General features: G+C 41.5%; 1 protein-coding gene across 1 annotated transcript in view; it reads left to right on the top strand.

The window, feature by feature from the left end:
- Positions 1-2,068: 2,068 nt before the first annotated feature.
- The window catches only part of usp53b (ubiquitin specific peptidase 53b), a 109,270-nt gene continuing 97,038 nt past the window's right edge, over positions 2,069-14,300 (top strand). Inside the window, exon 1 of the mRNA XM_061911844.1 lies at positions 2,069-2,344. The gene's annotated coding sequence lies outside the window, so the exon portion shown is untranslated. The remainder of the gene's footprint in view (positions 2,345-14,300) is intronic.

Genomic DNA, 14,300 nt, shown 5'->3' on the forward strand with positions numbered 1-14,300 from the left:
AGTATGGAGGAAAAGCGGACGTGACGACAGGTTGTAGAGAACGCTAAAGGCTAAACGCCCCCAATAAAGTTGTCCAGGTGTAAATCGGTAGAAATTCGGCAGAATGGTTGCCCCGGGAGATTTTCAGGAGGGGCACTGAACTTCGGGAGTCTACCGGGAAAATTAGGAGGGTTGGCAAGTATGAGTATTAGCGGTGAATGCGGTGTATAACACTGGCGAGCCAGCTCTAATGCTAAATTGATATGGCCTCAAGGGCCAAATTAAATTACACGGCGGGCCAGATCCGGCCCCCATGTTGTAGTGGTTTGTGTTGTGGTTTGTGCAGTCCTTTGAGACAATAGTGATTTAGGGCTATATAAATAATCATTGATTGATTGATTAGGGTTGAAAATGAAAAATCTCAAAATGGCCCTGCATGCTTTACTTTTTTAAAGGGGAACATTATCACCAAACCTATGCAAGCGTCAATATATACCTTGATGTTGCAGAAAAAAGACCATGTATTTTTTTAACCGATTTCCGAAATCTGAATGGGTGAATTTTGGCAAATTAAACGCCTTTCTGTTTATCGGCCCTTAAGCAATGGTGTCAGAACGTGACGTCACCAAGGTAACACACCCGCCATATTCATTTTCAAATTACAAACACCGGGTCTCAGCTCTGTTATTTTCCGTTTTTTCAATTATTTTTTGGAACCTTGGAGACATCATGCCTCGTCGGTGTGTTGTCGGAGGGTGTAACAACACTAACAGGGAGGGATTCAAGTTGCACCACTGGCAAAAAATCTGCCGCCAGACCCCCATTGAATGTACCAAAGTGTCTTCACATTTGACCGGCAATGCTAAGACAGACATGGCACAGAGATGTATGGATAACCTGCAGATGCATTTGCAACGATTAAGTCAACGAAATCACAAAGGTGAGTTTTGTTAATGTTGTTGACTTATGTGCTAATCAGACATATTTGGTCGTGGCATGACTGCCAGCTAATCGATACTAACATGCTATGCCAATTGATGCTAACATGCTATTTACGCTAGCTGTATGTACATTTGAAACTAGATACCCACATATAATGCGAAACAAACACTTACCAATCGACAGATTTAAGTTGCTCCAGTGTCACAAGATGCGAAAGTCCTGATCGTTTGGTCCGCACATTTTACCGGCGATGCTAATAAGGCAGCCATGCTGTGGGCCACTTCATTAGGTACACCCACGCTATGGCCGAATAGCGTCAATAGCTATTCGCTCAATAGCTTCAATTTCTTCTTCAATTTCGTTTTCGCTATCTGCCTCCATATTCCGACCATCTGTTTCAATACAGCATGCGTAATCTGTTGAATCGCTTAAACCGCTGAAATCCGAGTCTGAATCCGAGCTAATGTCGCTATATCTTGCTGTGGTAACCGCCATGTTGTTTGTATTGGCAGCCCTGTATGACGTCACAGGGAAATGGATAGTGGTTTCGAAGATAGCGAAAATAACGCACTTTAAAGCTTTATTTAGGGATATTTCGGGCCCGGTAAAATTTTGAAAAAAAACCTTCAAAAAATACAACAAGCCTCTTGGAACTGATTTTTATTGTTTTCAACCCTTTTGAAATTGTGCTAATGTTCCCCTTTAATGAGCGGCCTTTGGGGGAAAAGTTTGGACACCCCTGACCTGAACATAACAGCTGGTTGCAAAGCACAGTCGAGTCCCCACGTTGCTGCATGCTTATGAAACGGATGTAGTCACGTGATGTCTGTTCTCATCATCATCATGACAAGTTGCAAGTCTGACCTTCCTCCTCCTCCTCCTCCTCCTCTTCCTCCTCCTCCTCCTCCTCCTCCAGCCAGCACATACACTTGGCCATGCAGGAGATTGCAAGGAGTGCAAACACAGCTTGCAGTGCACTCGAAGCGACACTAGGGGCGGAGTTTGACCTCGCAAGTCTCCAAACATCACTAATCCGAGTCGGACGTTCTGGCCACAAACCATCACTTGCATGGCCTCGTTTATCACTCACACACACACGCACACCAACAGGGAAGGGGACGGCGGCGGCGGCGGCGGTGGTGGTGGTGGTGGTGGTGGTGGGGGCTGAATTTGAAGCCAAATGAAAGTGTCCCGGGCAGCGCTGTGGCAGCGAGCAGACGGCTGAGGCTGCAGCCTGCGTGTCGGAGGGATTGCCAATGGTGCACTATGACAGATAGCGCTGCACGTTTCTGCAGTATTGGCGCTCCTTGCCCGCCTTGGATTCGCACGAACCGGCGCAAAAACTGAAAAAACAAACAAACAAAAAAAACACTGGATTCTTGCGACCCACGTCTGAGGGCTTCCTGCATTTTTTTGAAAAAAGGTGAGTCTGCATGGGTGTTGTTGATGTTTTTTTTGAGCAGTGCACATTGTTGGCCATGCTTCCGAGCGCCCTTGCAAAACATCAGCTTGTTTTTGTTTTTGTTTTTTTAAATGCACATGTTATCGACGTGCATGGGCTTTAAATGCGCATTGATCATTGGGAAAGCTGCACGGAGCACAGTGTTATGTCACTCTTGTATAGCAGCCCCCCTACTCCCCTTAAATGCACATCACATAGTGCAGGGGTCGGCAACCCAAAATGTTGAAAGAGCTATATTGGACCAAAAATACAAAAACAAATCTGTCTGGAGCCGCAAACAAATAAAAGCCATATTACATACAGATGCAACACTAAATTGGCCCTAGTGTGTGAATGTGAGTGTGAATGTTGTCTGTCTATCTGTGTTGGCCCTGTGATGAGATAGCGACTTGTCCAGGGTGTACGCCGCCTTCCGCCAGATTGTAGCTGAGATAGGCGCCAGCGCCCCCCCCCCCCCCCCCCCCCCCCCCCGCAACAGGGAATAAGCGGTAGAAAATGAATGGATGGATTACATACAGATAGTGTGTCATGAGATATAAATTGAATTGAACAGGGGCCAGGAAACGCCAGCATATAACCCCAATTCTTCAGAGTTTGCACTGGCTTCCTGTTCATTTTAGAATTGATTTTAAAACATTGCTGTTTGTTTTTAAATCTTCACATGGACTGGCACCTCAGTATATCTCGGACCTCATCCAAATTTACACTCCTACGCGCGCTCTGAGGTCCTAGAGCCAGTTCCAGCTCGTGGTGCCCAAGACCAGACTTAAAACCAGGGGAGACAGGGCCTTCTCTGTGGTCGGCCCTAAGCTCTGGAACACTCTGCCCCTCCATGTTCAAACTGCTTCCACAGTGGAGTGTTTTAAGTCTCGTCTTAAGACCCACTTTTATTCTTTGGCTTTTAACACTACGTGAGTTGTGTGGTCCTCTGTCCTCTCTTGTCCTCTGTGTTTTTTATACACTTTGATTTCTATTTTACTGTTTTAATTGATTTTACCCTTTAAAATAGTTTTTAATACCTATTTTCGTATTGTTTTTATATTGGTTTTATATTTATTTATTTTCTGTTTTTATTCAGTCATTGGTGGAGCATAATATTGTTTTTTAATATTGTTTTTAACATGGCTGTGCAGCACTTTGGAAACATTCTTGTTGTTAAAATGTGCTATATAAATAAAGTGGATTGGATTGGATTGGATTGAATCATGAGGACTTAAAGAGAACTAAATTATCTCAAATATAGCTACAAATGAGGTATAGTAATGCAATATGTACATACAGCTAGCCTAAATAGCATGTTAGTTTACAGGCATGCAGTGACCAAATATGTCTGATTATAACTCCACACAAGTCAATAACATCAACAAAACTCACCTTTGTGCATTCATGCGCAACTTTATAAGTTTGGTGGACAAAATGAGACGGAAAAAGAAGTGGCATAAAACACGTCTTAGAAAGTCGGAGAAAAGGTATGCATGTAAACAAACTAGGGTGAGTTCAAGGACCGCCAAAATTAATAGGACAAAACGGCGCTCGCCAAATACTCGAATCAGTGAAGCATGTTTAATACAAACAGTGTGCTTTATAACAATTAGGGAGGTTTGTGTCATGTTTGTCCTCCTATAGAAACGAAAATAAAACAAAACATTTTTTTTCCCCCCCCTCATCATTTACATTTCTCATATATTTTTGAAAACGCTCCAGAGAGCCACTAGGGCGGCGATAAAGTGTAGCAGAGTGCATGGTGCAAAAACGTGGGGGGGCACCAGGGTCACTTTACTTAAGGATTTACATAACATCAGTGGTCATTAATTAAATATACAGTATCTGCCAGTATTGTTTTTTTATTTAAATACAGGATGTTGTTAAAATGTAGAACATAACTTGCCTATTTTTGTTTTATTTTCCCTATTTAGGTTGAGCTAGGGCAGCACGGTGGGACAGGGGTTAGTGCATGTGCCTCATATTACGAAGGTCCTGAGTTGTCCTGGGTTCAATCCCGGGCTCGGGGTCTTTCTGTGTGGAGTTTGCATGTTCTCCCCGTGACTGCGTGGGTTCCCTACGGGTATTTTAATTTCCCCTCGTAGATTAATAAAGTATGTCTGATTCCGATTCTGATACTCCGGCTTCCTCCCACCTCCAAAAACATGAACCTGGGGACAGGTTGATTGGCAACACTAAAATTGGCGTAGTGGGTGAATGTGAGTGTGAATGTTGTCTGTCTATCTGTGTTGGTCCCTGCGATGAGGTGGCGACTTGTCCGGGGGTGTACACCGCCTTCCGCCCGAATGCAGCTGAGATAGTCTCCCGCGACCCCGAACGGGATAGGTTGAGCTAATAACACCGAAGAAGCCATAACTCAAAGTGTCATTTGGAATAAAATGGCTCTTATTATTGATAGGAGCTCCCCTTCCTCTCCCTATCAAAGAGATAATTCATTACGGCCATTAAAGATTAATAATCCAGCGCGAAGCTGCAGAAATTCGAAATGTTCCCCAGAGCAGACGCCATGACTGACTGTCTGCTTGATGAATGATGCATTGGAAAGTTTACACTTGATGACGGTGATGTTGTTCACACACCCTCAGGTTACTTCAGTGGGTACATCTGTACAATCCAATCATGGCACAGGAGCCTAACATTCTGCTTTTATTGAAGTTTTCATCTGTTTTGGTCCACAATATTAATCCAACATAGGGATGTAACCATATGACAATGTGATATTATTGCGGTTATTTTGAAAATAGTAACGCGTGGCGCAGTGGAAGAGTGGACGTGCGCAACCCGAGGGTCCCTGGTTCAATCCCCACCTGGTACCAACCTCGTCACGTCCGTTGTGTCCTGAGCAAGACACTTCACCCTTGCTCCTGATGGATGCTGGTTAGCGCCTTGCATGGCAGCTCCCTCCATCAGTGTGTGAATGTGTGTGTGAATGGGTGAATGTGGAAGTAGTGTCAAAGCGCTTTGAGTACCTTTAAGGTACAAAAGCGCTATACAAGTACAACCCATTTATCATTTATTATCTTTTATCAATATGACGTCTCTTTTCATTAAAGGGGAACATTATCACAATTTGAGAAGGGTTAAAACCAATACAAATCAGTTCCCAGTGGCTTATTTTATTTTTCGAAGATTTCTTCAAAATTTTACACGTCCCGGAATATCCATAAAAAAAGCTTTAAAGTGCTTGATTTTCGCTATTTGCCTAAGCCACTGTCCATATCCCTGTGACGCCACATAGCAATCCTAATACAAACAATGGCGAATAGCAGAGCAAGATATAGCGACATTAGCTCGGATTCAGACTCGGATTTCAGCGGCTTAAGCGATTCAACAGATTACGCATGTATTGAAACAGATAGTTGGAGTATGGAAGTAGATAGCGGAAACGAAATTGAAGAAGAAACTGAAGCTATTGAGCGAATAGCTATTGACACTATTCGGCCATGTTTGCCTTAGCATCGCTAGTAAAATGTGCGGACCAAACGATCAGGACTTTCGCATTGACACTGGATCAACTTAAATCCGTCGATTGGTAAGTGTTTGTTTCGCATTAAATGTGGGTGGAGGGAAACGCTGGATGTAAGTATAGTTTCAAATGTACATACAGGTAGCCTAAATAGCATGTTAGCATCGATTAGCTGGCAGTCATGCCGCGACCAAATATGTCTGATTAGCACATAAGTCAATAACATCAACAAAACTCACCTTTGTGATTTCGTTGACTTTATCGTTGGGAATGCATCTGCTTTGAGTGTCGCAGGATATCCAGACATTTTTGCCATCTCTGTGCCATCTCTGTCGTAGCATCGCCGGTAAAAACCAAATGAGGGACTTTCGCATCATTTGACACTGGAGCAACTTAAATCCATCGACCGGTATTTGTTTGTTTGGCATTAAATGTGGGTGGAGGGAAAGGCTGGATGTAAATATAGCTACAAATGAGGCATAATGCTGCAATATATACATACAGCTAGCCTAAATAGCATGTTAGCATCGATTAGCATGCCGTGCTAATCAATGCACATTCTACGTAAATCAATTTGAATCCGTCCCTGATCGCGTTGTTACACCCTCCGACAACACACAGACGAGGCAGGATGTCTCCAAGGTATCGGAAAATAGTCGAAAAAATGGAAAATAACAGAGCTGATTTGACTCGATGCGTGTGATGTGTAGGGAAAAATGGCGTTGAGTACCGATGTGACGTCACGTTCTGACGTCGTCGCTCAGAGAGGGATAAACAGAAAGGCGTTTAATTTGCCAATATTCACCCATTTAGAGTTCAGAAATCGGTTAAAAAAATATAGTGTCTTTTTCCTGCAACATCAAGGTATATATTGACGCTTACATAGGTCTGGTGATAATGTTCGCCTTTAACGACAAATCTGACTAACACTTTACTAAGTATACACGCTACCGGCATCAGTGTTTATATCCATCCATCCATCAATTTTCTAGCGCTTATTCCCTTTGGGGTCGTGGGGGATACTGGAGGCTATCTCAGCTACAATCGGGCGGAAGGCGGTATACACCCTGGACAAGTTGCTACCTCATCACGGGGCCAACACGGATAGACAGACAACATTCACACTCACATTTACACGCTAGGCTTCCTCGCACCTCCAAAGACATGCACCTGGGGATAGTGTTTATATCATATCTATTATTCTGTTTACTCGAGGTAACCCTTGGGACGGTCCGTACCTTGGTTTTAGGGTCACAGTTTTGGTTCTTTTCAGTAAGTTTGGTAAGGGTAAAGAGAAGAGAACAACTTGTTTCCTCTCAAAGTTCAAAGAATCAGTGGTGTGCTGAATGCTGTGAATCTTATCTTTACATTCAAATGGTAAATGATTATGTTTTAATTATTTGTATACATCAGCGCTTCTTACCAGTAGTTTGGCAAAAGGCAGGCAGTGACTCAGATTGTGTTTTTTATTTTATTTTTTTAAGTCAAATACTGCAGCTCATATTTCTCCCGTCCAAAGGCAAAACCTAGTAACTCACTTCTAGCTGATTTTGACGAAAAGGAAAACCAATCCATCTTGATGCTGTCTCACAAAGATCTACAAAGTCATCAAACGAATAGATGTTTTCTTGAGCTTTCATTTTCTTGCCGATTGAATCTGCTCTCATTAATGTGTGCCCTTTCTCCAGATGTTTTATCACAATCTCGGGTGGACCCCATTCTGCGTTTTTTCATTGGACAAGAGCCGTGTACAGCGTCCAGTTTTTATTTTGACCTCCACAGTTATCTGCCCAAAAGAGTATGCAAGGGAAAGAATCAAGAACAATACATTTAATGAAGGTGCTTGCAACGTCCTGGGCCAATCTTCCAAATATCCCCTCGTGCCATAATATCACATAATCAGGTTGACCGTCGGCCCCCATTCGTGCAAATGTCTCATTAAAGACAATAAGGCGACTGACAAAGAAGCTCCGATTGGTCCCTTGAGATACTAGGTTTTTCTGTTGTATCTACGCGGTTATGTGGTAGTTGCTAGGTCCTGCCATGCGCGTAACAGCTTACTTACGGAACAAATTACAATATTGCATACACTAATGTAAAGCATATCACCAAGGAACTCCAAAATTATTATCAGCTCAGTTTTGACCAAAATTGAGTTATTGGGTTTTGCCTTTGGACGGGAGATTTAATGAAAATACATTAAAGTGCAGTTTCATTTTGAGGTAATGTAAAATAATATGTACCAACACATAAACAAGAATGTGTTTTGGGTGACACAGGGGTTAGTGCATGTTATGTCACGTGGGGGTCGCATCTTTATACGGGATCGTTCCTCCAATGCAACACGGACACTCCGGACGAAAACGTGAAGGTAGGATTTGATTTACCGTATTTCCTTGAATTGCCGCTGGGGCGCTAATTAATTTAAAACATCTTCTCACTCCTGCGCTTATCAAAGGCATGCGGTAAAAGTAAGCATGCGCTAATTATTTTAAAACCTCTTCTCACTCCGGCCCTTACCAAAGGCATGCAGTAAAAATTTGAGTGTGATGTAAGCTTGGACTTTGAATCCTACTGATTAGCTCTTAATCTTCTTCCCTTTATGCGATTTCAAATTACTGGTATTGAAATCAGCCTCCTCCATTTTGAAAATGATGACAGGGAAGTGTCACTCTTGATGTCACGAGTTTGACCAGGCGGTAATACTTAGCATGCGCTAATTATTTTGGGAAGCGAGTTTGACCCGGCAGTAATTCAAGGCAGGCGAATACTATATGCCCTGCGGCAATTCAAGGAAATATGGTATATTTAATAACTAATACACCGTACCAAACAGACAGAAACAAACAAAAGAAAAGTGTGCCGAACGCACGGGAAGCTAAGGCAACAACTTAACACAGAGTCCAGAACCGGAATACATAAAGGTGACTGTTGCTTACCGCAAACAAGGAATCCAGGACGAGTGATCAAAAAGGTAGGCTTAAATAGTGTCTCTTGATTAGACACAGGTGTGTCCCAACAAACAGAGGCAGGTGAAAATCTTAAGTAACCATAGTGACAAAACAAACAAGGACGTGCAACCAGGAAGTAAAGAAGTCCAAAACTAACAGAACATAACAAAACTAAAGATGATCCGGACCACAGATCATGACATCTGCCTCACAATATGAAGGTCCTGAGTAGTCCTGAGTTCAATCCCGGGCTCGGGATCTTTCTGTGTGGAGTTTGCATGTCCTCCCCGTGACTCCCTGGGTTCCCTCCGGGTACTCCGGCTTCCTCCCACCTCCAAAGACATGCACCTGGGGATAGGTTGATTGGCAACACTAAATTGGCCTTAGTGTGTGAATGTGAGTGTGAATGTTGTCTGTCTATCTGTGTTGGCCCTGTGATGAGGTGGCGACTTGTCCAGGGTGTACCCCGCCTTCCGCCCGAATGCAGCTGAGATAGGCTCCAGCACCCCCCACGGGCCCAAAGGGACAAGCGGTAGAAAATGAATGAATGAATAATTATTACTGCAGTATATGCTCAAAAAGTACACAAACTGAAAATCTTTGATCAAATTATAAAAAATAAAAAAAAGTAATATAACTAGACACACTGTTAAAAAAGCCACTGTTTTGCATGTTTTGTGTTTCTTATGCTTTACTGATGGTGTTTTATTCTTAATATTGTAGCAAATAAAACCTATTATTATATATAATTTCTGCCAGGCGCTGTGGCGTCCTACTCTGATCAGTGGTGCTTGAACACACCGTAAAAATGGTATAGAGCAGGGGTTGGGAAACTTTTTGGCTGAGAGAGCCATACAAGCCAAATATTTTTAAAAGTATTTCCGTGAGAGCCACATAATATATTTTTTTTAAGACTGATTACAACTAAATGCGTGCATTTTTAAGTAAGACCAACATTTTTAGAGAATAATAAGTCTCTTATTCTTTTTAATAACATCGTTATTCTGAAGCTAACCAACAATAAATAAAATACTTCTTACCATTAATGTGACTTCTTGAGCAGTTGCGGTAGAAACCGGATGGATGGATTAAAATGCATGAGAATTTTTTATATTTCGAACGTTATTTTTGACACTGTGATTACAAGCGGAATTATTCATTACTTGCCGTGTTAAGCAATGTCAGCTAAGATGTATCTGAGAGCCAGGTGCAGTCATCAAAAGAGACACATCTGGCTCTAGAGCCATAGGTTCCCTACCCCTGGTATAGAGTTTAGAACAGCGGCGTCAAATGTACGGCCCGCAGAACAGGTTTTATCCGGCCCGCGGGATGAGTTTGCTAAGTATGAAAATGAGCCAAAATTTTTGAATGAAAGAAACTCCTGTTCTAAATGTGTCCACTAGATGTCGCGATTTGTATCTTTGTAGATCATGCTACATTTGTAAAAAAAAAAAAAAACACATATTAGTGCACCAGTCGATGAAAATGAGGAAACTACGTAAATAACATCCTGTCATCTGATTTTGATCTATTTTTTTTTATGTTGATAGATTGAAAATTTACACCAATGAATTGACTGATGAACATTATCACATGATTTAGCCAGAAAGTATACATAACGACAAATAAAGATAGAGTACTATTAACTGCAACATGTACGTGTAAAAAAACCTCAACAACATTATGATTTCTACATTTTCATAAATGTCCTTGTTTTATTTTTAAACAAAGCAAACAATCTGAAGTTGTCTTCGTTTTTAAGTTATCATGCTTTGATGTTACCAGTCCGGCCCACTTGGGAGTAGATCTTTCTGAATGTGGCCCTGACCCAAAATGAGTTTGACACCCCTGATTTAGAATAATGCACCTGGGGATAGGTTGATTGGTGGCCCTGTGATGAGGTAGCGACTTGTCCATGGTGTACCGTGCCTTCCGGCCAAATGCAGCTGAGATAGGCTCAAGCACCCCCTGTGACCCCGAACAGGACATGCTGTAGAAAATGGATGGATGGGTTTAGAATAATCAATCTTTTGTAAGAGAGCACAGCTTCTAGGTTCAATGTACACAATTGAATAGCTCAGTTACTTAGACAGCAATGTGTGTATATAAGTTTATGTTGGGGTATGTGATTTATTAATGGGGAACATTGTTAATATCTCTTGTTTTCATGTTAGCACTTAAGCTAGCAAACTGGCGCTGGTCGGTGTGTGAGTTTATGAAAGTGCAGTTATCAATCAACGTTTTTGATCATTTCAATTTAAAACGGTGGTACTAACTATGAGGGGTTTTAACACAGTTATCGTTAACACCGTTTATCGTTACATCCCTAATCTAACTGAATGAATGATAGTTTTTTTTTCAGCGTTGTAAGCATCATATTGAGAGGCCATTTGGATTTACAGGGGTACCTCAATTTACGAGTAATTTGTGATACGGGCTGACTCTCAGCTTTTTGTCATGATTTGAGTTGAGAGCATAACTTATATTATTAATTATTTTCACCGTCCGTAACAGTAATATTTGTAATACGGTTTTGCCATTTGAGCAATAAAGACTATATATAATATACTGGTCCTCAAACTTTTTTTCACCAAAAATTCAGTCGGACATTTAAAAAAATGACGCTCCGAATATCTTTCCGTAGATTCTCCGTCACTGAAGTAACGCTTATGCACTCTGACCTTGTTATCAGATCAGTCATATTGGAAGTATGCAAAAATTGGAAAGACGTGTTGTTTATCATTCCCAATCCTTATGTAAGACAAGAACATAAACGGTTGGCTTTTTTATGCATTCAAAATCGTAAATAAATAGCCTAGCAATTGAGTCAACAGCTCAAGGGTCCTCTGTTGAGCTCATTATACTCTCTCTAAAAACATCCAGAAACCGCCAACAATACTCCGTTTACATGTTGTGACCTGAAAATTAACCAAATATGAGCGATATTATTATTTTAAGCGACAATGCAGATGGCCCTTTTTTAGCGGTGCTTTGATAGCAGTGGGCTAATGGTAGCTTACGCTGCTATTGTTGACACACTGAGCCGGCGGCTGCTTCTGCTTTGTCTCAAACTTGCTAAAAGTTTATTTTAGATTATTATTCATGCATCTCTTACCTTCTGGTAGAGAAATGTGGCCATGGAGTGAAAGACTGGCCTACTTTCACATCGCTCGAGATGGTGAAAAAGACACCCATTTTTTCAACACTTTTTGTGGATTGTGATTAATTCTTCATCTAAACGGGGATGTCGGTCGACATCCCAGCGAGAGTGAAAATTGCACAGTAAGTGTTTGCTTTATCATGGTTTATTATAGGTAGTTTGTATGTTTAGCACCTAGCGATTCTGTTGATCCTCTGGTGTTACAAAAAAGCTGTATCCGTTAAAGGGGAACATTATCACCAGACCTATGTAAGCGTCAATATATACCTTGATGGTGCAGAAAAAAGACCATATATTTTTTTAACCGATTTCCGAACTCTATATGGGAAAATGTTGTCGAATTAAACGTGTTTCTGTTCATGGCTCTTTTGGCGATGACGTCAAAACGTGATGTCACCGAGGTATCACAGCCGCCATTTTCATTTTCAACACATTGCAAACACCAGGTCTCAGCTGTTATTTTCCGTTTTTTCGACTATTCTTTGGAACCTTGGAGACATCATGCCTCGTCGGTGTGTTGTCGGAGGGTGTAACAACACTAACAGGGAGGGATTCAAGTTGCACCACTGACCCGAAGATGCGAATGTGGCAAGAAATCTGCCGCCTGACCCCCTATTGAATGTGCCAGAGTGTCTCCACATTTTACCGGCGATGACAGACATGGCACAGAGATGTATGGATAACCTGCAGTTGCATTTGCAACGATAAAGTCAACGAAATCACAAAGGTGAGTTTTGTTGATGTTGTTGACTTATGTACTAATCAGACATATTTGGTCGCGGCGTGACTGCCAGCTAATCGATGCTAACATGCTATGCTAATCGATGCTAACATGCTATTTACCGGCGGTGCTAAAGCAGACATGGCACAGAGATGTATGGATAACCTGCAGATGCATTTGCAACTATATTACATTTCCCTCCACCCACATTTAATACGAAAAAAACACCTACCAATCGAAGGATTTAAGTTGCTCCAGTGTCACAAGATGGGAAAGTCCTAATCGTTTGGTCCGCACATTTTACCGGCGATGCTAACGCAGATATTCGGCCATGCTATGGCTATGAATAGTGTCCAGAGCTATTCGCTCAATAGCTTCAGTTTCTTCTTCAATACTTTCATACTCCAACCATTCATTTCAAAACATGCGTAATCTGTTGAATCGCTTAAGCCGTTGAAATCCGAGTCTGAATCCGAGCTAATGTCGCTATATCTTGCTGTGCTATTCGCCATTGTTTGTTTACATTGGCAGCACTGTGTGACGTCACAGGAAAATGGATGGTGTCTTCGCGGAGAGCGAAAAAAAGGCACTTTAAAGCTTTTTTTAGGGATATTCCGGGACCGGTAAAATTTTGAAAAAAACTTCAAAAAATACAACAAGCCACTGGGAACTGATTTTTATTGTTTTTAACCCTTTTGAAATTGTGATAATGTTCCCCTTTAAGCACACAACTTCTAAAATGTATTACTCATCCTCTGTTCAGGCTCAAAAGTATAAGGTTCCATCCATCCATTTTCTACTGCTTATTCCCTTTGGGGTTGCGACAATCGGGCGGAAGGCGGGGGATCATAATTTTTTCCAAAGTAATCCTTGTTGACTCTCAAAGTTTGCTTGATTAGCATTGTTGTTGATGGGTAAGGGATCTGTGTTTCCTCAGTCTACATCACGGATCACATGACTCAATAACTCTCAAAATGGCTCGGGAATCTCTGTGACATTGATACTATTTTGATCTACATATGGGCAAACTTTGGAAGTGAATTGGTGTCATAAATCAGATATAGATGATAATAGCTTCAATATAGAGGGAACTTGTTTTTCCATTTTTCCATTATTCTGGTAATTTAATATGTTTTCATAATTATTTTAATTTGGACTACCACATAGAGGTATTTTTTAATTGCTGATGCAGGTTTATTGATTTTTTTTAAATGCGCCGGGGAAAAAATGGTTTTGGGAGATCCTGAGATAGTTTTGTGAGATGCTTAGATAGTTTTGTGAGGTCCTGAGATAGTTTTGCGAGATCCTGAAATAGTTTTATGAGATCCTTGGAGCATGAATAAGATGGTGGCTATGGGTTTGTTCATTCTTCTTGTCTCACAAACGAAATCAAACTACGTAGTGACATAAAGACCGTCACCCAAGAAGTCTGCATTTATGTGATGTGTCCGTAAAAGTATGCAACTGAAACTCAGCTCTGACTTTATGTGTTCCAAGCACATTCAATTTCATCAAAGTAGGGGTCTAACGATTGGTCGATATATTGATAGATTGATTTATATTCTTAAATATCAAGTAAATCTGTCTGTGCTCGGCAAGTTTGCCTTGTGGATAGT

This window comes from Nerophis ophidion, linkage group LG01, assembly GCF_033978795.1.
Source record: "Nerophis ophidion isolate RoL-2023_Sa linkage group LG01, RoL_Noph_v1.0, whole genome shotgun sequence".
Lineage (NCBI taxonomy): Eukaryota > Metazoa > Chordata > Actinopteri > Syngnathiformes > Syngnathidae > Nerophis > Nerophis ophidion.